Source organism: Pelobates fuscus, chromosome 2 (genome assembly GCF_036172605.1).
Source record: "Pelobates fuscus isolate aPelFus1 chromosome 2, aPelFus1.pri, whole genome shotgun sequence".
NCBI lineage: Eukaryota > Metazoa > Chordata > Amphibia > Anura > Pelobatidae > Pelobates > Pelobates fuscus.
The window spans coordinates 69,346,014-69,372,805 of record NC_086318.1 but is presented as its reverse complement, the minus strand read 5'-3'; the positions used below and the strand labels follow the sequence as shown (position 1 = coordinate 69,372,805).

The window sequence follows — 26,792 nt, the reverse complement described above, 5'->3', positions numbered from 1 at the left end:
TGGGGGCTGGGGGGGGGGGACAGTAGGTCCCCCCCCTTATTGATAATTGTAGGGCCCCCACCCGCCGCTCAGGGGTGGGGGCCGGGGGGGGACAGTAGGTCCCCCCCTCATTGATAATTTTAGGGCCCCCACCCGCCGCTCAGGGGTGGGGGCCGGGGGGGCAGTAGGTCCCCCCCCTCATTGATAATTTTAGGGCCCCCACCCGCCGCACAGGGGTGGGGGCCGGGGGGGGACAGTAGGTCCCCCCCCTTATTGATAATTTGAGAAAGCGAGCTGAGCTGTCAGTCAGACAGCTCAGCTCGCGAACGCGCATTCCGCGCACATGCGCGGTAAAGCGCTCAGGTTCTTCATAGGGCGGCATTCAATGCCGCTCTATGAAGAACGCGATTGGTGCAGCGCGAAGCCGTCCCATTGGGCCCCGCGATTTCGTCATTTTGTCAGCGCTCGGCGCTGGAACGGAGGTAAGTTTTTAATATAAAAACACCAAAAAAATTTTTTTTAATTAATGAAAGTTCATATAAAAGCAAGAAGAAAGGCTGGGGGACCTGTCTTTCTTGCTTTTATATGGTCCCTTTAATAAAAGGCTGTGATTTAGCATCGAGACTGACACAGAGTTCCTCTTTCAGAAAATCAGTGAAGTAATGTTCCAGAATAAAGACACTGTGGCTACTTGATATTTTTTTCTAGGAAATGACTAGTCACGAAATCAGCTTTATCGTTTTTAATTAACACGTAATAAAGATGCATTTTATTACCCCTCCCCAGGTCAAAATTATCCAAAACTGCGCCCAAGGGGTTTTCCCTGACACTTCCAAATGCTCCCCAGCTAACATTTAAAACCTTTATCTGCACTCTTGAATGATTATGGGTTATCTAGTTACATGACTAGCGATAAAAATCACTAATTTTATTATCCTGGTATATGCATTTGTATCTGGTAATCACTGGAGTAATATATAGCAATTTTCCCTAATTTTGAAACTTTGCAGGGTTAAGTGTGGGTGAGTTTGTATAGAATATTAAAGGAATAGTCTAAGCATCAAACAATATAGCTTAATAAAGTAGTGTTGGTGTATATATCATGCCCCTGCATTCCTTCCAACTGTCCCGTTTTTGACGAGACAGTCCTCCTTTCAGGGTCATGTGCAGCAGTCCTAATTTTGTTTCTTGATGCCCCACATGTTATTGATTACCTATATACATTTTAAAAAGGGGGTTTTGAATTATCACTATATTTGAAAGGATAGAACTGCATAAAATGTATATTAAAAAAATATAAAAGTTTTTTTTTTTTTTTTTAATTCACATAACCAGCTAATACAGCAAGCTGTAGTGGTTAAAGGGACACTATAGTCACCTGAACAACTTCAGCTTAATGAGGTTGTTCAGGTGAGAACTATAGCTCCCTGCAGCCTCTTTTCTGAGAAAATACAGTGCTTACATTGAAAGCTAGGAACACCTCCAGTTGCAGTCACTCAGAGTGAACCAGAGGGACTTCGGAGTTGATGGAGGCATAATATGCCTCTATCTACCCAGATCTGCTGTCAGCTGAGCACAAGGCAGCACTGTGCACATGCATCTCCTCCCTCTGCATGCAGACACTAAACTTTCCTCATAGAGATTCATTGATTCAATTCATCTCTATGAGAAGATGCTGATTGGCCAGGGCTGTGTATGAATCATGCTGGCTCTGCCCCTTTGTCAGTCTCAGCCAATCCTATGGAGAAGCACTGTGATTTGATCAGGCTACCACATGTCAGCAGACTGCTTATTTTTCTGAGTCTAACAGCATACAGATTTACAGCTTCTGGCTTGAATACAGTAAGATTTTACTATATTTATGGAGGCATGAGGGGCCCAGGGGGTCTAGATGGTGGTGTTAACACTTTAGGGTCAGGAATACATGTTTGTGTTCCTGACCCTATAGTGATGCTTTAAGGTACTATGAGTTCTCTGGTGCATTCCAGGGTTAACATCCAAACTGCTAATGGTTTAACAACTTACCTGTAGTTCACCAAGCGCTAGTCACAGCCTTCCAAAGGGCCATAAGCTCCACCATGTATATTCCATTAAAGGGACACTATAGGCATATAGACCACTTAATCTCATTGAAGTGGTCTGGGTGCAGTGTACCTGTCTGTTTGACCCTGCAATATAAAACATTGCCGTTTCTGAGAAACTGCAATGTTTGCATAGCGGGGATAAATCCACCTCTAGAGGCTGCCTTCCAGAAAGTCACTAGAGATGCGTTCTGGTTCCTAACAGAGTTTTACTCTGTGAAACAATGTTGGACATATGAACACTTGGCATGAGGACATCAAACGTCTTCAAGTTAACCATAGGAAAGCACGGATTTAATCCTTCCCAATGGGAAAACTAAATGCGCGCAAGCATGTGCATTAGGTCCCACAATCGACATGATGTCACAGGAGGAGCAGACCTTGCTAGCACTAAGGAGCTACCAAATGCTATAGTGTTTCTTAAACTCCCTTGACCTGCATTGTAGATAGCTTCCAGCTCTGCTGGAGAAGGTGGCCGACAATCAATGGACCCTAGGTAAGTTGTCAAACCATAAGCAAACCGTTTTACTCCATGCCTGGGAGGAATAACCACTACAGTGTGCTATAGTAGTTGTGGTGCTAGTAGGCTCCATTTAACAGGAGGACAGTTTATTTTTTTGCAAACTGTACTATTGTACTGTGCAGTGGTATATTTTGCCCTATATAAATAATTGTAATTGTGCTGTTCTTTATTCATAATGTTCAGAAAAATTTAGCCATTCCAGAAAGCTTTGTAGAGCCCTGTCCAAAACAGAGAAGAGTCCCTGATGCAGAGCAGAAAATGCATTAACTGTGTTACAAGACAGAGCAATAAAAATGGAAAGCAGATGCAGTTTGTCCATAAACTGTTTATTATGACTGTCAGTTGGCAAGCTTCTTTGAGATTTTTCCATTGGCTAGAACTGTGCTACCCCCACAAATAGAGCAGATCCCACAATTCCCAGGAGCCAAAATAAAAATAAGCCTGACACAGAAGAGGCCCCAAGCTTGCAACCTCTGAAACTGTGCCCTGTCCCCCCCCCCCCCCCCCTTCTGTGAATCCAAATAAAATAGGCAAGAATAAGCATGGTCAAAATGACACACTCAAGCAATGTTACAACATGAGGTCATCACAATCTGGTACTAAATACCAACACCACTTATGCCAGCAGAACTCACTTCATTAAAAACACATCACATGGAAGACAGAGGAAGTGTTAAAGGGGCACAGAAATGATTAAAAATAATTGTCAATAAGGGGTCTGTAGACTCACGTTTCACCTTCTAATGAAAAGCGTGACGTCCAAATCTGATCCGAACATCACTTTAGAGTGTATAAAATTAGACAATGTGTACAAAGATATGTTGCAAACAAATCATGGTTTTCAGTAAAGGAACACAAACATGCATTCCCGACGATATTGTGTTGATATAAACCATGTCGGGCATTCGACCACCAGGGGAGGGCTGGCAGCCTTAGGCCTGGGGGGCAAAACCAGTCAAGTGGCCCATTGCGCCACCAAATCAGTTCACCATCCATGCCCACCTTTTCCTGGTTTTATGACGGATATTGATGTTATGCTAATCAGTAGCTCTTTGCCATACCCGCTCCTTCACGGCTCTGACTTTCAATGTTGACAGAGCGCAGGCTGAGAATCTCTGAGCCTGTGCTCTGACTCACTAACTGAGCGCCGGAACCACGAGGGAGAGGATATGATCTGACTGCACCTACTGCTGGTGCGCACCAGTGGACCACCAGCGAATCGTTTAAATTAAATATGCTGGTGTACCCAACTTGTGAGCTGTGTTGGCCGCCGGGTGCCTCTGTTGTCATGGCACCCTGCGTGACCGCACAGCTTGCCCACCCCAACGGCTGGCCCTGCTGACACACACTGACGTTACTACTTAGACATCCCTCAATATTAATAAAGACATCAGAGTAAACACCAATAAACTGTGGAAACAGAGCTGATCCCCCCAAATTTATAAAGGTTTGCTTAGAGGATTTATTCAAGATTAAATCATGCCTCCTCCTCTCTCTCCCCCATGCGCTGCTCTGTAGGCTGGGAGGAAGTGAAGAGTAATCACAGTCTCCCAGCACAACGCCACCTGTGGCTGCATGGGGAACAGCTGTTTAATGTAATGCTTGCAGGAACCTCTTTGTTTCCGTCTCTGCAAAGGGCTCCAGGCACTGCTTGTTGTGAGTGTGAGCCACTGTAAATTAGGGGCAGAGGGCACTTGCACTGCGGTCAAGACGGGTCTGGGCAGAAGGAGAGTGCAGTGCAATCAGTGCATTCCCCTCCTGTGGGTCACCAGTACACTGGTGCACCTGCCCAGGGTCAGAGCCGGTGCAAGGATTTTTGCCGCCCTAGACAAAATATAAATTTGCCGCCCCCCCATGTGACATCACAATGCCCCACCCATATGATCTGCCATATGAACTAACGCCAGTGCTGCACACAGTGTGTGTTTACATTAAAAAGCCTGCAGGGACCAGCTATAGACACCATTTTACATTTTTTTTATTTTATTTGTTTTTTCTCTATTACGTGGAAGAGTACAACGTGACGAAGGGGATCAAAGGAGGAGTATATGATGCTGGAGATCTTTAAAGAAATAGAGGGAGGGAAACAAACAAACAAAAAGACACACACACTAAATACTTTTTCACACCTTTTCTGGCTTACAGATCCATTTTAAAATTATTACAAAAAGGGCTCATCTAGTAAGAGACTAACAATAATACCCAACACTACAAGCAAGAGAGTCTGACCACCATTCCTAGCACATCACATACAATGTACAGCCTATTACCTGCTTTGTATTCACAAGTACTTAATGTATCTATGCCAAAGCAGCAAGCATACTCTACATACTTAGCATTTCCACAAACAAAAATTTCCAAAGAAAGATATATGAACTTTGCTGACTGACACAACAAGCATTAAAGAAGGGATTATCTCAAATGCAGCCAATGTCTTCAGAGCACCCAAAAAAACCACAACAACTTGAAAGCAGCACCATCACGCCATACTTTTTCTAATCGCTTCCTCTTTTTATTATTATTTTTTTTAATCATTTTTCAGAGTAAGGACTACTTTGTCTAATGTATTTTTTTTTCTGAATTTCTTAAGACAATGGGCAGAGCAACCTCTGTCTAGAAGTGTCAATCACCCGGGACATGAGCAAGGAATTAGTCGACTAAGGAAGAGGCGCAAGAGTACAGAAGTTGTCGGCTTCTGCAGTTAGGTGGAGAGTACCAGCTGGAGGAAGATGGTGGTGCCCGCAAGGGACAGATTAGGGTAAGCAGAACTCACCTATCCTTGCCCAGCCACAGTGATGTCACTGTCAGGGGTCTTTGCAAATTCTGCAAAGCCCACAGATTGTGATAATGGAACTTAGAAAAACACAAAACAATGTGCTTCCATCTTTTTGGGTCATGTATGTATACAACAGATTTTTGATGTTCTAATCTACTACAAAAGGTCTAAAACACTGAGGTGTATTTGAACGCCATTCACCTACCTGTGTCATTGGCTGTAAGAGAGCACTTAGAAAAATGTGAGGAACCCATGCATGCAAGACACGTGCACAAAATAGGTTGTTTTTGTATACATATTACATAAATGTAAAAATATTTTGAAATGTGATGGGAAGTTCATCTCAAAGTAAGAAACTAAATTCCTTCTACGAAATATGCAAATAAGTAAAATTGTAAAAATGAAAATAATCTAAGTGAAACATGTAATGACTGGTGACAGAGCATTAAGTGTGCAAACAAGGCACATTTCAATATTCCAGAAAGTAATGCACTTTGGATTTCCTGTACTCAAAGGGAAAGGAAAACAGAGACACAGGCTACCCACTGACACAGATTTATTTTATGTCAAAACAATATAACTTAATCTTTTAAAATGTGTATAGATCAATTGCAAAGATCTGCTATTTTTAGAGCACAGATGCACCTCTGAAATAAAACACTTTTCCAAAAATGCCTAGAGAACCAAACTTAAAAATGGATTTATGCATTAAAATACATACCGGTAATTCACATTAAAAAAGGGTAGTTACAGTTCTGTAAAATACAACCGCTTGCTGGAGTGCTTTAGGAGTAACTGCATGTCACGTTGCTTATTTTATAAAAAAAAAAGTGTTGATTTTAAGAGAAATCAGCACATTTTAAGATCCCCTTAGTTACATCTCCCGGCTGTCATGCAGCTGGAAGGGTTTCCTGCCTCACTCACAGTGAACTGTAGTTCAATGTAAAAGCCAATGCCACACAGGTGTCACTGTCACTTATTCTCTGATTGGACACAAGTTACCAGTAAAGATTACTTCACAGATATGCAGATAGAAGACTGTCCTGGAGGAAAGGTACCTAATAACTTAGCGCCAAAATTAGAAAAGAGGGGTGGGTTGTGTATTTTAAACCTAATTGGGCCATTAAAATATATATTTATTACACACACGCCTATCTTACAAGGCTATTTATAATCACCTACCTGAGCAAAATGTGATTCCCAATAAAAATATTTGTTTGCTAAGAAGTCATTTTAAGTAGCCGTGTAAGATATAAAAGTGTATTTAATGTGTATGCTGTTACATTAATCTGTATTTTAATCTGTATTTTCCATTTCTCATTGGAAACCAATCCTCCCACTTCCATGGTTCTGTACCCAGACACAGTATTTTTTTTTTTTGGGGGGGGGGGGTTTAGTTTAGACAGAGTAGACCTAGGGTGGAGAAGGGCTGTACTACTTACACACTCACAAACTGACAATTGCTACAGGACCTAATGAGAATACAGGCAAAACGCTTAGAATCAGAATCAATGGGAATGCAGGGATGTGTAAATGGTACATCTCGCCTGGGACACAAACTTTTTTTTTTTTTTTTAATTTGTTCATCAGCTAGAGAGTCACATATTTTAATTTCCAATGCCAACATTCTTTCATATTCACAGTACAAAAGTTCATCCCTTGTGTGTGATTAGAACACAGATAGCATTCTATGTTAGAAGGGCTGTTATGTCATTTCCCATAATCAAAACACACAGGCAGAAATGCTCATGCTTAGTCTGTTATCTTGGGTGGGGTGGGGATTATAAATAAGAAGAATGTGGAGGGGGGGGGGGGCGGGAGACCAACTGTCCTCCCCCCGGGCCCCCACCCCTGCACAGCGGGTGGGGGGGCCCTAAATAACAATAAGGGGGGGGACCTACTGTCCTCCCCCCCCCCCCCCCGGCCCCCACTCCTGAGCAGCGGGTAGGGGCCATAAATAAGAAAGTTTATTTTTTTACAGTGAGCAGCCACTGTTTACTAGACATGCCCCTACTTGCGGTATAGCGAGTAGGGGCTGAATTTACTAATACTAAGTAATCTTTATTTAGTATTAGTAAATGTGGCTGAAAGACCAATTTAGGTGACCAATTTAGGTCTTTCAGCCTTTTGGTAGATAACTCCCTAATTCCCACGGTATTAGGGAGGTATCTACTAAGTGGCTCCAAATAGGATCGGAGTTTTCATTCATTCGGCGGCACTTTCGAGCAGTGTTAATTTTGGCGGCAAATTTCAATTTAGTTATAGTTGTATTTTAGTCATTTGAATCGTTTTAGTCTAGAGATTTTAGTCAACTAAATCTCCAGTAGATTTCAGTTAAAGCCTCCATCCGTCTCTTGTGTCCTCCCAGCCTTGCTAGGTGTCTCTCTTGCCCCTTCCACAATCCCTCTGTTTTTTGGTTTTTTTTTTATTTCAATTTAGTTTTAGTCAGTCTTTTGAATCTGAATTGTTGTAGTTTTAGTCGACTAAATCTCAAAAGGTTTAGTCGACTGAAATGGTTAGTCGACAAAATAAAAAATTCTTTCAAGATGATCGTCCAATCAAATGCTTCTCATAGAGAAGCATTAGGGAAAAGATGTGCATGCACAGCAAGTGCTGCACATGTTCCATCAAATGCTTCTCGTAGGGAAGCACTGAATCCAATGCTTCCCTATAAGCTGCATTTGATATCACGGTTTGTTATGGTTCATGAAAGTCTTCCCCTAACATACATTATACTGTCATTATGTGCTTTATTTACTAAACAGATAATTGTGGCGCACTGACAAAATAATTTTTTTGTTAGATTTTTATTTTTTTTTAGCTATATTGGCTTACAATTTGCATTCCTAGTGTAGCTGCTATACAAATCCCAGTTTAGTATAGAATCCTGTATGTTTATTAGAGCTTCATATAACGTTTATATAATCATGATTAGAAAGGATTCTCTTTCTACGTAACAAAGCAGCACAATAACGGGCTGCACATCCCAAGTATACCAAATCACTTTACATTGTGCGTGTTATATTGCTACAGTGCATTAATAAGGTAGTGTCAGCACACAACACATAAAATGAGTAGGCACTGTGTAGATAGACAACAAAACCTATGTAAATAGTTCTAGTTAACGCAGAATGTCAAATTCACAAAAGACACACACAGACTTAGATATGACTCTATTAATTGGAAATTACCAGGCATTGGACAGTGAATTATACATTTAGCACAAATTAAGTGCAAAATCAGCTATAGTTCAATCTTTGCTATTGTGATCTAAAATAGTGATTCCCACATGAATTCCTGGAATGTTCCAGTTCAGTGCACAGCCCTAAAAAAACAGTTATTCACTAAACACCAAAATTGTACCAAAATGGCAAGATTAAAGATAAACAGGATGAGGACAGAGCACGTTTGAGAATTTCCCAAAATCAAGTATTTGAGCCTCAATGCAGCTAGTCGGATTTATGCTGCTAAAATGTACCTGTTTACTAAATAACCCTGCAGATCAGGAATTGCACATTTTTAAAGCATAACAGCCAAGCAGGACACATTCTCCAACTCAGCTATTTGTTGCCCTTTTCAATTCTCAGTTCCCAGTTTTGGAAGGTACAGACACACAGATACAGTATCCATGCATGTTATATAGTCAGTACACACACACACACACACAGTATCAATATTATATAGTCAGTACACACACACACACACACAGTATCCATATTATATAGTCAGTACACACACACACAGTATCCATATTATATAGTCAGTACACACACACACAGTATCCATATTATATAGTCAGTACACACACACACACACACACAGTATCCATATTACATAGTCAGTACACACACACACACACACTATCCATATTACATAGTCAGTACACACACACACACACAATCCATATTACATAGTCAGTACACACACACACACACACACACTATCCATATTACATAGTCAGTACACACACACACACAGTATCCATATTATATAGTCAGTACACACACAGTATCCATATTATACAGTCAGTACACACACAGTATCCATATTATACAGTCAGTACACACACACACACAGTATCCATATTATATAGTCAGTACACACACACACACAGTATCCATATTATATAGTCAGTACACACACACACAGTATCCATATTATATAGTCAGTACACACACACACAGTATCCATATTATATAGTCAGTACACACACACACAGTATCCATATTATATAGTCAGTACACACACACACAGTATCCATATTATATAGTCAGTACACACACACAGTATCCATATTATATAGTCAGTACACACACACAGTATCCATATTATATAGTCAGTACACACACACAGTATCCATATTATATAGTCAGTACACACACACAGTATCCATATTATATAGTCAGTACACACACACAGTATCCATATTATATAGTCAGTACACACACACACAATCCATATTATATAGTCAGTACACACACACACACACAATCCATATTATATAGTCAGTACACACACACACACAATCCATATTATATAGTCAGTACACACACACACACACAATCCATATTATATAGTCAGTACACACACACACACACACAATCCATATTATATAGTCAGTACACACACACACACACACACAATCCATATTATATAGTCAGTACACACACACACACACACACACAATCCATATTATATAGTCAGTACACACACACACACACACAATCCATATTATATAGTCAGTACACACACACACACAATCCATATTATATATAGTCAGTACACACACACACACACACACAATCCATATTATATATAGTCAGTACACACACACACACACAATCCATATTATATAGTCAGTACACACACACACACACACAATCCATATTATATAGTCAGTACACACACACACACACACAATCCATATTATATAGTCAGTACACACACACACACAATCCATATTATATAGTCAGTACACACACACACACAATCCATATTATATAGTCAGTACACACACACACACACAGTATCCATATTATACAGTCAGTACACACACAGTATCCATATTATACAGTCAGTCAGGGGAGTTTTTAATGCGGGGCAAACGGGGCAGCTGCCCCGGGCCCTGTCCCTGCTGGGGGGCCCAAGACAGCTGCTCCGTTTGCCCTCTGCCCGCAAACTATGGGGGCCCATTGGGAGGCCCATGCACTTAGGGCAACCCGGTGGGCCTATGTCAGCAGGGGCCCGGTCAGCGCTGTGGCGCTTTAACAGCGTGACCGGGCCCTTGCTTTTCAGCAGCCGACTGGGAGGAAGTGACAGCCGCGCATCACTTCCTCCCACAGAAACAGGAGCTGCGCGGGAAGAGAAGCTGTTCCGGAGGGGGCCAGGCCAGAAGAGCTTAACTCCCAGCCAGCCCACTGGACCCCAGGGAAGCCACCCTACAGGAAAAGGTAAGAAACTGGAGGGTGGTTATCAAATTTTGCATCAGTGTGTGTGTCAGTATATATGTATGTGTGTATGTGTTAGTGTGCCAGTATGTCTGTGTGTGTGAGTCTGTCAGTGTCTGTGTGGTTCAGTATGTGTGCATGTCTGTCAGTGTATGTGTGTATGTCTGTCAGTATGTCCGTGTGTGTGAGTCTGTCAGTGTGTCAGTATGTCTGTCTGTATGTATGTGTGTGTATCTGTCAGTGTGTCAGTATGTCAGTATGTCTGTATGTGTGTTTCAGTATGTCCATCTGTCTGTGAGTATATGTGCCGGTATGTCTGTCAGTGTATCTGCATGTCTGTGTGTGTGAGTCCGTCAGTGTCTGTGTGGTTCAGTATGTCTTTGTGTATGCGTGTTTCAGTATGGCTGTCTGTGTCAGTACGTCTGTCAGAATGTGTCTCTGTATGTTGTCCATTTGTGTGCGTGCGTCTGTCAGTGTCTGTGTGGTTCAGTATGTGTGCATGTCTGTCAGTGTATGTGTGTATGTCTGTCAGTATGTCTGTGTGTGTGAGTCTGTCAGTGTGTCAGTATGTCTGTCTGTATATATGTGTGTGTATCTGTCAGTGTGTCAGTATGTCTGTCTGTATGTATGTGTGTGTATCTGTCAGTGTGTCAGTATGTCTGTCTGTATGTATGTGTGTGTATCTGTCAGTGTGTCAGTATGTCTGTCTGTATGTATGTGTGTGTATCTGTCAGTGTGTCAGTATGTCTGTCTGTATGTATGTGTGTGTATCTGTCAGTGTGTCAGTATGTCTGTCTGTATGTATGTGTGTGTATCTGTCAGTGTGTCAGTATGTCTGTCTGTATGTATGTGTGTGTATCTGTCAGTGTGTCAGTATGTCTGTCTGTATGTATGTGTGTGTATCTGTCAGTGTGTCAGTATGTCTGTCTGTATGTATGTGTGTGTATCTGTCAGTGTGTCAGTATGTCTGTCTGTATGTATGTGTGTGTATCTGTCAGTGTGTCAGTATGTCTGTATGTGTGTTTCAGTATGTCTGTCTGTCTGTGTGTATTTGTGCCAGAATGTCTGTATGTCTATGTGTGAGTCTGTCAGTGTGGTTCTGTATGTCTGTGTTTGTCAATATGTCTGTCAGTGTATGTGTGTTTCAGTATGTCCATCTGTCTGTGAGTATATGTGCCGGTATGTCTGTCAGTGTGAGTCCGTCAGTGTCTGTGTGGTTCAGTATGTCTTTGTGTATGCGTGTTTCAGTATGGCTGTCTGTGTCAGTACGTCTGTCAGAATGTGTCTCTGTATGTTGTCCATTTGTGTGCGTGCGCATCTGTATGTGTCAGTGTTTGTATCTGTATATCTGCATGTGTGTCAGGTTGTGTATCTGTATGTGTATCTATATGAAGTCAGTGTGTGTACCTTTGTATCTGCACGCATGCCAGTGTATCTATATGTAGTCTGTGTGTATCTGTATGTTCTTGTTTGTATCTATATGCGGTCAGTGTGTATCTGCGTGTGTGTGTCAGGTAGTGTATTTGTGTGTATCTATATGTAGTCAGGGGGGCCCCAGTACACACACAGTATCCATATTATACAGTCAGTACACACACAGTATCCATATTATACAGTCAGTACACACACAGTATCCATATTAGACAGTCAGTACACACACAGTATCCATATTAGACAGTCAGTACACACACAGTATCCATATTAGACAGTCAGTACACACACAGTATCCATATTAGACAGTCAGTACACACACAGTATCCATATTAGACAGTCAGTACACACAGTATCCATATTAGACAGTCAGTACACACACAGTATCCATATTATACAGTCAGTACACACAGTATCCATATTAGACAGTCAGTACACACAGTATCCATATTAGACAGTCAGTACACACACAGTATCCATATTAGACAGTCAGTACACACACAGTATCCATATTAGACAGTCAGTACACACACAGTATCCATATTAGACAGTCAGTACACACACAGTATCCATATTATACAGTCAGTACACACAGTATCCATATTAGACAGTCAGTACACACAGTATCCATATTATACAGTCAGTACACACAGTATCCATATTATACAGTCAGTACACACAGTATCCATATTATACAGTCAGTACACACAGTATCCATATTATACAGTCAGTACAGACAGTATCCATATTATACAGTCAGTACATGGTTTCCTGTGTAGACAGGCAGCACAGATGCCCAGCATTTGGCACAGCAGTTTTAGGGACTGTATTTCCCAGAATGCTCGGCGGCATGGCTAAGCACCAGGTATAGGCAGCTCCCAGCAGCTGGCTCTGTGCTCTCCATCAGTATACGTGGTGTCTGTATACAGCCCCCCTCTCTCTCCCCCCAGGATCCTCTCCCTCAGAGGCCGTAGTGCCGGCTCCGGGGGGGTCACACAGCTCACCTGAGGGCCAGTGCGGGCCTGTTGGCATGGAAGGAAGAGCCGAGCAGTCAGCGGGCCGCCCTGGACAGACCCAGCCCGTTTTCCGGCTTCAGACCGTTAGCAGCTCCCAGCTCAACGGACTCCTAGACAGCGCAGCGCGCTTGACCCCGCCCCGCTCACACTGGAGACACGCCCACTCTGCTGCCGCGACAAGTACTTGGGTGGACACGCCCACTTTACAGTTGCTTGCCCCCGCCCACTTTTAATGCCTTTCGCAGCGCGTGACCGTGGCTCGAGCGTGTTTTCGCTGGAAGGCGCGGCTCACAACGGGCTGGTCGGCACTGGGCGCGCCTTCCCCGTACTGCGCTCGGACAGCAAAGTGTTAAACCAGTACTGTCCTGAAACCACGCCTCTTCCCCCCCACCAACACATGGAGGACAAGCTGTAGATGAATGCCAATCACGTCCAAGCTTAGTGACGTTGAGTCGGCTTCAGTAGTCCCGCCCACTGACTCAATCTTTTTTTTTTTCCCCATAGTTGAATGAGTGATGTCAGGGTTATGAAACTGAGCATGCGCCAAAAGGCTATTTTTTTTTTTTTTTTTTTTTAATAAATCTTTATTCGCAATTGTATACTGCATATGGTCACATCAGTTATGGTGGCAATTTAACATAGAAATAGTACCAATACATCCTTGGTGGGGATTGTTCCACCCACACTATAAAAACTGAGCAAACCTGTTGCTCTAGAAATTGTGAGTCCATTTTCAAGTTTCTCCCCATATAATATATATTGTTTCATATAAATATGTACATTGGAAGAAAATGCGGGTTACATTTTGCAACTTATTGTATCTGCTTTTAACTCTCCTTTTATTTAATTTTTTTTTTTTAATTGGCGCAGCCTATTTTTTGCACTAAAAAAAGAATAGAGAACCCTGCCTGTAAACTATCATTCACAGTCCTGAATGGTTGCCTAAGTAGCAAAATTCCTTTCAGAGGCCCAAAACTGGGACATACAGTATTAAGTAGTGCTAGGAACAATGGATAAAAAAAAAATATAATAACATTAAATAAAAATGACCATATAGACGAGCAGATTCAGTGTTGGAGGAACCTCAATGCTTTATTGGTAAATACATTAAAAAATAAATAATAAAATAATCCAACAACACGTTTCACATATAAAGGATTTTTCAAGTAGCAAGAAATATGACTGACATGCGCACATATATATAACAAAAAAAAATATATATATATATATATAGCTTGTGTATTGTATTTATATATATATATATATATATATATATATATATATATATATATATATATATATAGGGGAAGCACAAAATTGAAAAGACGGTTTTAAAGACATCATGGTCACGTGAATGTGGCCGCGATCACCTGACAATGTGTTCTGAGATATTGACATGGTATACAAACATATAGAAATATATTTATATAGTATATTGGTAACTGCATGAAATAATATCATAGCAAAAAATTTGGGAGGATCAGAGGTAGAAACTGTTACCTCACAAACTAAACCTACAAACATAGGAGCAACCCTAAAGTAAATAGTAAAAAAAAAAAAAATAACCTCTAATGAGTATAATCTCAGAAAAAAAAACATACATGTAGGTTTAAATAAGTCAAATAGATTAAATAAGTGCTCAAGAATTGAGACACAAAATATTAGTAATAAATGACAGGGGAGGGGGGGGGGAGGAAGGAGTACTGACTGCAACAATCGCAGATAGAGAATAAATACAATAAAATAATGTTTTAAACTATCAATTGGAATGCACAAATGAGCCTAGGCAATAATGTTACAAGTATATTTGTTGTGTTCACATGACGCAGATCGAGATGGTGTCATCACCGAACCGGACAATAAAATAGTGCATAAAAAGGGTGTTATAGGGAGCTGGAGGAAATCCCTTAATATATTAGGGATATACATAAGGAAATTAAAATAAGCATTAATTGTGGTTGAGCAAGTATAATGAAGGGAGTCACATGACACAAGTTTGTCACGTGACCGGGAAAATATGGAGTCATGATCGATTCAAGAATCTTGCTTGATGGAGAAGAATAAAAAATAGGGTGGCACCTGGTGTCTATGGCATCCTGGAAAGATGTGGATAAAAAGCCACACGATTGTCAAAGAGAGACCGAAAAATCTACATAAATCATGTGACCGCCGTGGCCATCTTTAAAAAGGGAAAAAATGGGCCATTAGTATCAGTTCAGTATACATTGGCAATTGGCTAGACAAAACAATTAAGGAAAAGGGCCCAAAAGTGGAGGACCTAATTGATAAAATGTTTGGTAAAATAAAAATAAACAAAAATGTATATATATTAGAAGATGTATATATCAAAAGGTGAAAGAAAAGAAAAAGATTTTTTTAAAAATAGTGGGTAAATAATCTTGTATGCACTATATAAGTATTAATATGACTGTGTCTATGTAGAAACTAACAAAAAATGTATAAAAAATATATAAGATATGAATATAGATGAGCAATAACTATAAAAAAAATGGGGGAGGGGGTGAAACACTATTTAAGAAACAGATGTATAAAAATATAAAATATATCTTGAATATAGATAATGATGCCTAATAAGAGCAGTATAAATATATGGCAAATTATGTATGTGGAAAAATTTTTTTTTTTTAAATTAAAAACAAAAGGGGAAATTAAAGAAAAATTATATAAATTGAATTTATTCAGACCATTTGGTTCTAAAGTTTTAAGATTGAAAACACAATTATTTTCGACTTTCCCCAATAAGATTTTTTACATCTTTGGATTAGTTTGGATAACTTTTAAAGCACACGGATCATTGTTGTGTATATATATAAGGTCTGAAATAGAGAGTGGTTTTTGAAACCCTAAATACCTACATACTGTCAGGGCCGTCTTTAACGCGGGGCAAACGGGGCAGCTGCCCCGGGCCCAGTTACTCAGGGGGGCCCAAAGCAGCTGCCCCGTGGGCCCCGCTGCCCTCTACTATTTTTCTTTTTTCCCCCCAGTACACTAAGAAGGCTCACCGGATGGCCCATGCACTGACGGCCACCCGGTGGGGCTTTGTAAGCAGGAGTCCGGTTGTACGCTGTGTCCCTTTAACAGCGCGACCTGCCCCATGCTTTTCGGCAGCACTGGGAGGCCGCGCGTCACTTCCTCCCAGTGAAAACATAGAGCCGCGCGGGAGAGATCAAGGAGGCAGTGAGGAGGGGGGCTGGGCTGGGAAAGCCAGCCCCTAACTCACAACAGCCTCAGCCACCACTCTGGACACCATGGAAGGCACCCTTCAAGGTTGGAAACAGAAGGTAGGTTAAAAGTGTATTTTGTGGGGGGCGGGGCCTGACCATCATGGCCGCCGGACGTGTTTGCCGTGAGCTTCCTACAATTGCCGCTGATTACTGAGCGGCAATTGTACTAAGCGGGATGCCAACCCCAAAACTCACCCAGCCGGGTACCGAACCGACTCTAATGATGGGGGAGAGCTCCGACCCGAGCACAGAGACAAACGCGCCGGACCACGGCCAGACGCAGCACCGGCGGCCTCCACACCTGCACACACAGCGAGTCTAACGGAGGGTGGAAACGGCCGTTCCTCCAGCCGGGGACCGCGGGTTATGCATGAACCACCCGTTCCCCCCCCCCCGGACCGGTGGGGGTTATCCCGGTCCATTCAGCATGCAAGGCAACCTCACAAACGTACTACCGCACAGACAGCCCGAGCAAGGCCCACTAGGCACACCTAAGATGGCCGCCAGCCGGGAAAAGCTACAGTCACAAGCAAGCCAGGGGACCCAGGAGTGGCTGATCTCTTTTAATGCCAGATTTGAGGCACTGTGCCAGGACTTTTGGGAGCGACTTGACCACAGACCTCAGGTGACACTGACCCCTAATATCTCAAGGCCCAAAGATGCCCTTAAAGCGACTAATTTACCGCCCCATTCAGAGCTCACCCTAAAGCAGGGCACACCCCTATCTGCACCTCTTGCTACACGGGGGAAGGGAAATGCTGGACTCTATGCTGGCTCTTCTTCCGAGCCGGGGACCCAAGTGGTGGTAACTCCCCACAGCCATCCATACACCCCAGGGGAGGTCTGTAACACGACAGACCCGGGGGCCCACGATCCTGGTGAAGGGATCAATGGAACACAGGCACGGGTGCCTGCACAGGCCTTGGGCCGAAGATGCAAGGAGCATGGACCACGCAGACCCTCAAGCCGACGGCAGGACAGTGCACCTACCCTTCTCAGACAGCTCGCCTGGAGGGATGAAGAGAGAACAGGGGTGCCGTGGCATAGCCTGAATGCGGACACGCAGGGACTACCACTCCAAGGAGTTGGCTGAAAGCCGCGCTCACACAAAGAAAGGCTGCACCAAATGCTGAAACCCAGTGGCGGCCGCGACTGCAACCCACTTCCCACGCCTTGATATGTTCATGGATGCTGCTAGACTGACTGATTCTCACTCGTTTTTCTTATTCTGGCCGCCTACGAGAACCCGCTTCAATGGAGGCATGCATTAGTAAATACCTGATAAGGCTACCAGCGTGCTTGCAAAACCGTAATTTCATGATAAGAAATGTTTCACTTTTAATTACGTGTATGCCCAGTGGTCACACAGCTCACTAGTGTAAAGCTGTTATCTAGCCAGTGCCTCGCACTACATAGAATCAGATATGCTTTAATATTATAGAGCTTGCCTATTAATCTTGTTGACATGCTACCACATACCAAGCGAGGTCATTATCTTATCGTTACTTGTCTTATGCCTGCATCTAATTTAACTCCTATGTTGCTTTCGATTGTGAACTTACTGTTTACTCATGTGTTACCAAATGTCTGACTTCATTAACTTAGCGAGGTACTAATCGGATCTTATGATCCATAGCTTGTTTTTTCCAACTACAGTTTACAGACACAACATTTTATAATCGTTCTTTATTTATCGTTAAACTGTACTATACCTGTTTCGATAATCAACATAACAAAATAGTGGCATCACTGAACAAGGAAGTGTACCTATCAGATGTAAATGTTGTATTAACCCCATTTTGTGAACAAACCGTACTCTAACCTTTTCTCTTCTGTATCCCATCACTTATGCCACAATAAAACAAAGATTAACAAAAAGTGTATTTTGTGCATGTAAATGTGTGTCAGTATGTCTGTCAGTGTGTGTGTTTGAGTATTTGTCAGTGTGTGTGTGTGTGTGTGTGTAAGTATGTCTGTCAGTGTGTGTGTGTGTGTGTGTTAGTATTTGTCAGTGTGTGCATGTGTCAGTATGTCTGTCAGTGTGTGTGTGTGTTAGTATTTCAGTGTGTGTGTGTTAGTATTTCAGTGTGTGTGTGTGTCAGTATGTCTGTCAGTGTGTGTGTGTTAGTATTTGTCAGTGTGTGTGTGTGTGTGTGTTAGTATTTGTCAGTGTGTGTGTGTGTCAGTATGTCTGTCAGTGTGTGTGTGTCAGTATTTGTCAGTGTTTGTCAGTATGTCTGTCAGTTTGTGTGTATGTCCATCACTAACGCAGTCAGTGGATGTTTCTGTGTGTGTCAATATGTCTGTCAGTATGTGTCAGTATGTCTGTTACTGTGTGTGTCAGCATGTCTGTCAGTATATGTGTGTGTCAATATGTCTGTTTGTGTCCGTATGTCTGTCTGTGTGTGTTAGTATGTGTATGTCAATATATCTGTCAGTGAATATATGTATGTCAGTATGTTTGTGTGTACGTATCAGTATGTCAGTGTATATGTTTGTGTAAGTATGTCTTGTACCTCTCTACTTTAGTTACCCCACTGTGTCATGGTGAAATGTGTGATTGCCTGCCAGAGAGTGGGGGCTGGTGGGGGGAAAGGGGGCAGAGTACAGGGGGCCCAAGAAAATTATTTGCCCAGGGTCCAATTAATATTATAGACGGCTCTGCATACTGTACTGATGTCCAGATGAGCATTCCAGGAAATAAATAATGTTTTTAGTGGAACAGGTGATTAGATCTCTAATATTGTATGCTTTGTTAGTGGTTTTGGAGGTAAGCTGGGAAGTTTTATTTGTAATGGTGTCTGACAATTTACAGACAATATATTTTTTACATTTAAAAGAAACTGTTATATTAGATAAGGTATTATTTTTGGTAGAATTTTTTGGAAGATTTTTTGTGTAGTTTTTCTTAAATGTGTTTTCATGTTAGATGCCCCCCCTAAATAAATATTTTAGGTTTGTCCAGAGGGATGTTTTTAAGTATATCATGTTGTTTCAATATGTGCCAGTGTTTATTCCTAATTTTTTTTTAAACTTTACTTTTATTATAAAGAAAACATTAGTTAGCAGGCAAAACACTTTTCTTTTATTTCTTATAGATTCATGTTGAACTATAGGTTATAACAGAATGGCACGATCATAAAACAAAACAAAGTAAAAATTAAATGACCCATTTTCTTAGTTCTTAATACTGTGCAAATTGTCTGTTAGTATTTTATGAAAACAAGCTGCATCTTGCCTTCAATTTTCACAAGATTCCCCATGCCTCTAGAGCTCATACACCCCCAAAACATCAGTGAGCCACCACCATATGTTACAGTGGGAATGGTATTCTTTTCACTATAGGCCTTGTTGACCCCTCTGCAAACATAGCACTTATGGTTGTGACCATACAGCTCTCTTTTGATCTCTTCACTCCAAATTACAGTGTGCCAGAAGCTGTGAGGCATGTCAAGATGTTGGTCATATTGTAACTGGGCTTTTTTGTGTCATTGGTGCAGTAAAGGCTTCTTTCTGACAACTCGACCATGCATCATATTTTTGTTCAAGTATCGTCGTATTGTGCTCCTTGAAACACCGTCTTTTTCCAGAGCAGCATGTATTTCTCCTGAGGTTACCTGTGGGTTTTTCTTTGTATCCCGAACAATTCTTCTGGCAGTTGTGGCTGAAATCTTTCTTGGTCTACCTGACCGTTTGGCTTGGTATCAAGAGATCCCCAAATTTTCCACTTCCTAATAAGTGACGAGTGGCAGTTTTAAAGCTTTGGATATCTTTTTATATCCTTTTCCATATTTATAAAGTTCCATTAACTTGTTACGCACGTCTTGACAGTTCTTTTCTGCTCCCCATGACTCAGTATCTAGCCTGCTCAGTGCATTCACTTGAGACCTAAGAAACTGATTGACTATTTACACACATACACTATTTGCAATTTAAAAAGCCACAGGTGTGGAAAATTAACCTTTAATTGCAATTTTAACCTGTGTGAGTCACCTTGTGTGTCAGTAACAAGACCAAACATTCAAGGGTATGTAAATTTTTGATCAGGGTCATTTGGGTGATTTCTGTTATCACTGATGATTAAGAAGGAGCCAAACAACTATGTGATAATAAATGGCTTCATATGATCACTACCTTTCAAAAAATATATATATTTTTTTTGCATGATTAGTCATATTTTCAAAGCAATGCCAACATTTCACAATTTCTGCCAGTTTATGTAAACTTTTAAGCAAAACAGTATATGCATGGAATGAAGTAAATCCAAGGCATACAAAACAGGGTTCACTTTACGTAGGATTTTGAAATGGCCAATAAAACAAGGAGCAAATTTAATGGAAGGTACACGGAGATGGATATGGCATGTAGAAAGCCAGACTATCTCCTACCACATAGAAAGGAGCTGCACGACAACGTTTGTCAGCATGCTTCTTCTGTTGCTGAGAAGACAGAACCGAGAGATGCTGAACCTGCTCCCAAGTACTATGCAAATCAGCCATACGTTCACCTAGAACAATCATTCCCTGTGAGGAGAATGCAATTGGGAAAACAATAGGATGATGGCCATAGACAAAGTAGAAAGGGCTTTGACCTGAGAGTTCATGGGTAGCATTATTGCTATCAAAATCAGCCCAAGGGAGCAGGTAAACACAATTATCATGGTGATGAGAAATTAAGCAACAAAGAAACTGCTCAAGAGATTGGTTAGCAAGAAAAGGACAGTTCAATACCAATATCTGAGCAAAAGGACCTCCTGAAGCAAGAAAAAAACTGACTACCTCTGTCAGATATAATCTGTTGTGGTATACCATGTAGATGAAAAACATCACCGGAGAAAATCTCAGCTAATTCTGCTGAGTAAGGGTTTTTTAAGGTGAATAAAGTGAGCCATCTTTGAAAACCTGTTTACAACCATGAGAATAACTCTGCAACCATTAGAAGGAGGAATATCAACAATAAAATGAATGCATAAACTAGACCAAGGTCTAGTAGGTATAGACCAGGGATAGGCAACCTTCGGCTCTGCAGATGTTTTGGACTACACCTCCCATGATGCTTTGCCAGCATTATGTGTGCAAGAGCATTATGGGGGATGTAGTCCACAACATCTGGAGAGCCGAAGGTTGCCTATCCCTGGTATAGACAAATGTTGGAGCAGACCACATGGCACAGTTTGTGTATAACCTTATTGACTGCAAACCCATCACATGCTTAATTCCCTAATGCCCCTTCTTATTAATGGCAACCAGAAGTCACAGGACACAAGGGCGGTTGTTTTAGTAATACCAGGATCTCCTGCAGTTTTGCTTTCATGACCTAAAGAGATTACCTATTTTCTGACTTCTGGTGTGACATACAATGTATCCTTTGGTTTATTCTCCGGGGACTTGTATTGGTTAAATTTAATGTGATTCGATAAAGAAGAGGACACAGAAAGAACAGTCATAGCTAGTATTCTTTATGGGTGTATGATATAACTATCTCTCTCACTCAGATCCATAGGCGTGCGCACGGGGTGTGCCGGGTGTGCCTGGGCACACCCTAATCCCGCGGCACGCCTATGTATATTGAGACCGACAGGGGAGATCTCAGGATCCCCCCTGTCGGCTCATGCACAGCCGGCGCTATCCGAGCGCCGGCTCTGCTCTCAGCCTTCCTCCCCACTGACCCACATGCAGGGAGGGAGGCAGGAGAGGACCCGGCGGAGCTATAGTCGGCAGCTCCGCCGAGTTCCTCTCGCGAGATATGAGCGTTGCCGCGGCAACGCTCAAATCTCGCGAGAGTGAACTGTAGCCCCAGAGGGGGTAGAGTTCACTCTCCACTGGACCACCAGGGAAGGAATCAGCAGCAACAGGATCCCCCTCCCTACAAAAGGTAAGAGGGAGGGGGGATAGCAAGTAATGTACCCCCACCTCCACCCCCACATTCACCCACACACATACAGCACACACACACATACAAGACCCACAGACATACACAGCACCCACACACATACAGCACCCACACACATACAGCACCCACAGACATAGAGCACCCACACACATACAGCACCCACACACATACAGCACCCACAGACATACACAGCACCCACACACATACACAGCACCCACACACATACATCACCCACAGACATACAGCACCCACACACATACAGCACACACACACATACACAGCACCCACAGACATACAGCACTCACACACATACAGCACCCACAGACATACAGCACCCACAGACATACACAGCACCCACACACATACACAGCACCCACAGACACACACAGCACCCACAGACATACAGCACCCACAGACATACAGCACCCACACACATACAGCACCCACACACATACACAGCACCTACACACATACACAGCACCCACACACATACACAGCACCTACACACATACACAGCACCTACACACATACAGCACCCACAGACATACAGCGCCCACACACATACAGCACACACACACATACACAGCACCCACAGACATACAGCATCCACACACATACAGCACCCACAGACATACAGCACCCACAGACATACAGCACCCACAGACATACACAGCACCCACAGACACACACAGCACCCACAGACACACACAGCACCCACAGACACACACAGCACCCACACACATACACAGCACCCACACACATACACAGCACCCACAGACATACACAGCACCTACAGACATACACAGCACCTACAGACATACACACATACAGCACCCACACACATACAGCACCCACACACATACAGCACCCACACACATACACAGCACCCACACACATACACAGCACCCACACACATACACAGCACCCACAGACATACACAGCACCCACAGACATACAGCACCCACAGACATACAGCACCCACACACATACACAGCACCCACAGACATACACAGCACCCACACACATACAGCACCCACACACATACACAGAACCAACACACATACAGCACCCACAGACATACACATACAGCACCCACACACAGCACCCTCACACACAGCACACTAACAGCACCCTCACACACACACAGCACACTAACAGTACCCTCACAAACACAAACAGGACCCTAACAAACACACACACAGCACACTACCAGTACCCTCACACACAGTACATTAACAGCACCCTCACAAGCGCACACACACACACAAACAGCACCCTCACACACAGTACATTAACAGCACCCTCACAAGCGCGCACACACAAACACCCTCACCCACATAGCACACTACCAGCACGTCACACACACATCACACTAACAGCACCCTCACACAGCACACACACACAGCACAGCACAGCACAGTGTGTGTATGTGTGTGTGTATATATATATATATATATATATGTATATATATATATATATATATACACATATACATATATACATACATATATATATGCGGCGTGTGCTTGTGCTTTAGGGTGCACACCCTAATGCAATAGGCTGCGCACGCATATGCTCAGATCAAATTGCCTAGACAAAGCATCAGCTTCGGCATTACATTGTCCAGGTCTATATGTGATTAGGAAATTAAACTTAGACAGCAAAAGAGACCATCTAGCCTGCCTGGAATTTAATCTTTTTGTCTTTTTTAGGAATGACAGGTTCTTATGGTCAGTCAAAATTATGATGGATCTTTAGATCCTTCTAGGATATGCCTCCATTCTTTCAAGGCTACAATTATGGCAAGTAACTCTCTATTCTCTATGTCAAAATTACGCTTGGCCAACGTAAATTTTCTTTATTAACTTTTCAAATGCCTCTACAACTTCAGGGGACCAGGTATAGTGGTACGAACCCTTCTTAGTGAAGTTTGTAATAGGAGCTATTGCAGAAGAAAAATCCTTCATGAATCTTCTGTATTAGTTGGCAAACCCTATGAACCTTTCTTTTGGTTTTAAACCTTGAGGTAATGGCAACTCTATTACAGCCGTCAACTTCTTAGGATTCAAAAAGAATTCGAATTGCGTCGTTTTTTTTTTAATGTGCCGTTGTGTGTCAAGGTGTGTATATCTGTGCTTGTATGTGCCAGTTGTATATCTGACACACATACACACACACACTGGCACACAGATACACACACACAGTGTGTATCTGTGTGTGTGTGTATCTGTGTGTCAAAGTGTGTGTATCTGTGTTTGTATGTGTCTGTGTATCAAGGTGTGTGTGTCTGTGCCAGTGTGTATGAATCTGACACACAGATGCACACACTGGCAGATAGTGGCACACAGATACACACACTGACACAGATACACACCTTGACACACAGTGTGTATCTATGTGTGTGTGTGTATGTATGTATGTATCTATCTATCTATCTGTGTGTCAAGGTGCGTGTATTTATGTTTCAAAGTGTGTGTATCTGTGTTTGTATGTGTCTGTGTATTAAGGTGTGTGTATCTGTGTTTGTATTTTCCAGTGTGTATGAATCTGACACACAGATACACACACTGGCAGATAATGGCACACAGATACACACACCTTGACACACATTGTGTATCTGTGTGTGTGTGTGTGTGTGTGTATGTATGTATCTGTGTGGCAAGGTGTGTGTATTAGTGATGTACCGAATGGTTCGCTGGCGAATAGTTCCCGGCAAACACAGCGCGTTCGCGTTCGCCACGGCGGGCGAACATATGAGCGGTTCGATCCGCCCCCTATTCGTCATCATTGAGTAAACTTTGACCCTGTGCCTCACAGTCAGCAGACACATTCCAGCCAGCAGACCCTCCCTTCCAGACCCTCCCACCTCCTGTACAGCATCCATTTTACATTCATTCTGAAGCTGCATTCTTAGATAGAGGAGGGAAAGTGTAGCTGCTGTTCATTTGATAGGGAAGTGGATAGCTAGGCTAGTGTATTCAGTGTCCATTACAGTCCTGAAGGACTCATCTGATCTCTGCTGAAAGGACAGCACCCCAAAAAGCCCTTTTTAGGGCTAGAACATCAGTCTGATTTTTTTTCCTGTGTAATCTAATTGCAGTTGCCTGCCTGCCAGCTTCTGTGTCAGGCTCACAGTGGATACTGTGCCCACTTGCTCAGTGCCACCACTCATATCTGGTGTCACAATAGCTTGCATTTAAAAACTAAAAATTTATTTTCACTGTAATAGATTGAATAGCAGTTAGTTGTCTGCAAGCGTCTGTGTGTCAGGCCAACAGCGTGTACTCTGCCAACCTCTGCCAGTGCACAGTGCCACTCATATCTGGTGTCACAATTGCGTGCATTTAAAAACAAAAAAAAATTTTTCACTGTTATAGATTGAATAGCAGTCAGTGTCCTTCATAAGTCTGTGTCAGGCCTACAGCGTGTACTCTGCCAACCTCTGCCAGTGCACAGTGCCACTCATATCTGGTGTCACAATAGCGTGCATTTAAAAACAAAAAAGTTTTTGACTGTAATCTAATAGCAGTCAGTGTCCTTCAAGCGGGTGTCAGGCCTACAGCGTGTACTCTGCTAACCTCTGCCAGTGCACAGTGCCACTCATATCTGGTGTCACAATAGCGTGCATTTAAAAACAAAAAAAGTTTTTGACTGTAATATAATAGCAGTCAGTGTCCTTCATAACTGTGTGTCAGGCCTACAGCATGTACTCTGCCAACCTCTGCCAGTGCACAGTGCCACTCATATCTGGTGTCACAATAGCTTGCATTTAAAAGCAAAAAAATTTTTTTCACTGTTATAGATTGAATAGCAGTTAGTTCTCTTCAAGCGGGTGTGTCAGGCCTACAGCGTCTACTTTGCCAACCTCTGCCAGTGCACAGTGCCACTCATATCTGGTGTCACAATTGCGTGCATTTAAAAACAAAAAAATTTTTGACTGTAATATAATAGCAGTCAGTGTCCTTCAAGCGGGTGTCATACCTACAGCGTGTACTCTGCCAACCTCTGCCAGTGCACAGTGCCACTCATATCTGGTGTCACAATAGCGTGCATTTAAAAACAAAAAAGTTTTTGACTGTAATATAATAGCAGTCAGTGTCCTTCATAAGTCTGTGTCAGGCCTACAGTGTGTACTCTGCCAACCTCTGCCAGTGCACAGTGCCACTCATATCTGGTGTCACAATAGCGTGCATTTAAAAACAAAAAAGTTTTTGACTGTAATATAATAGCAGTCAGTGTCCTTCATAACTGTGTGTCAGGCCTACAGCATGTACTCTGCCAACCTCTGCCAGTGCACAGTGCCACTCATATCTGGTGTCACAATAGCTTGCATTTAAAACAAAAACATTTTTTCACTGTTATAGATTGAATAGCAGTTAGTTCTCTTCAAGCGGGTGTGTCA

The 26,792-nt window shown here is 42.4% G+C and overlaps 1 protein-coding gene and 1 long non-coding RNA gene across 2 annotated transcripts in view; both read right to left on the bottom strand.

Moving 5' to 3' along the window:
- Positions 1 to 13,457, bottom strand: part of NCK1 (NCK adaptor protein 1) — an 83,200-nt gene extending 69,743 nt beyond the window's left edge. The window contains exon 1 of the mRNA XM_063442233.1: positions 13,242 to 13,457. The gene's annotated coding sequence lies outside the window, so the exon portion shown is untranslated. The remainder of the gene's footprint in view (positions 1 to 13,241) is intronic.
- LOC134586612 (uncharacterized) overlaps positions 1 to 26,792 on the bottom strand; it is an 880,984-nt gene that overhangs the window by 72,345 nt on the left and 781,847 nt on the right. The window lies entirely within an intron of this gene.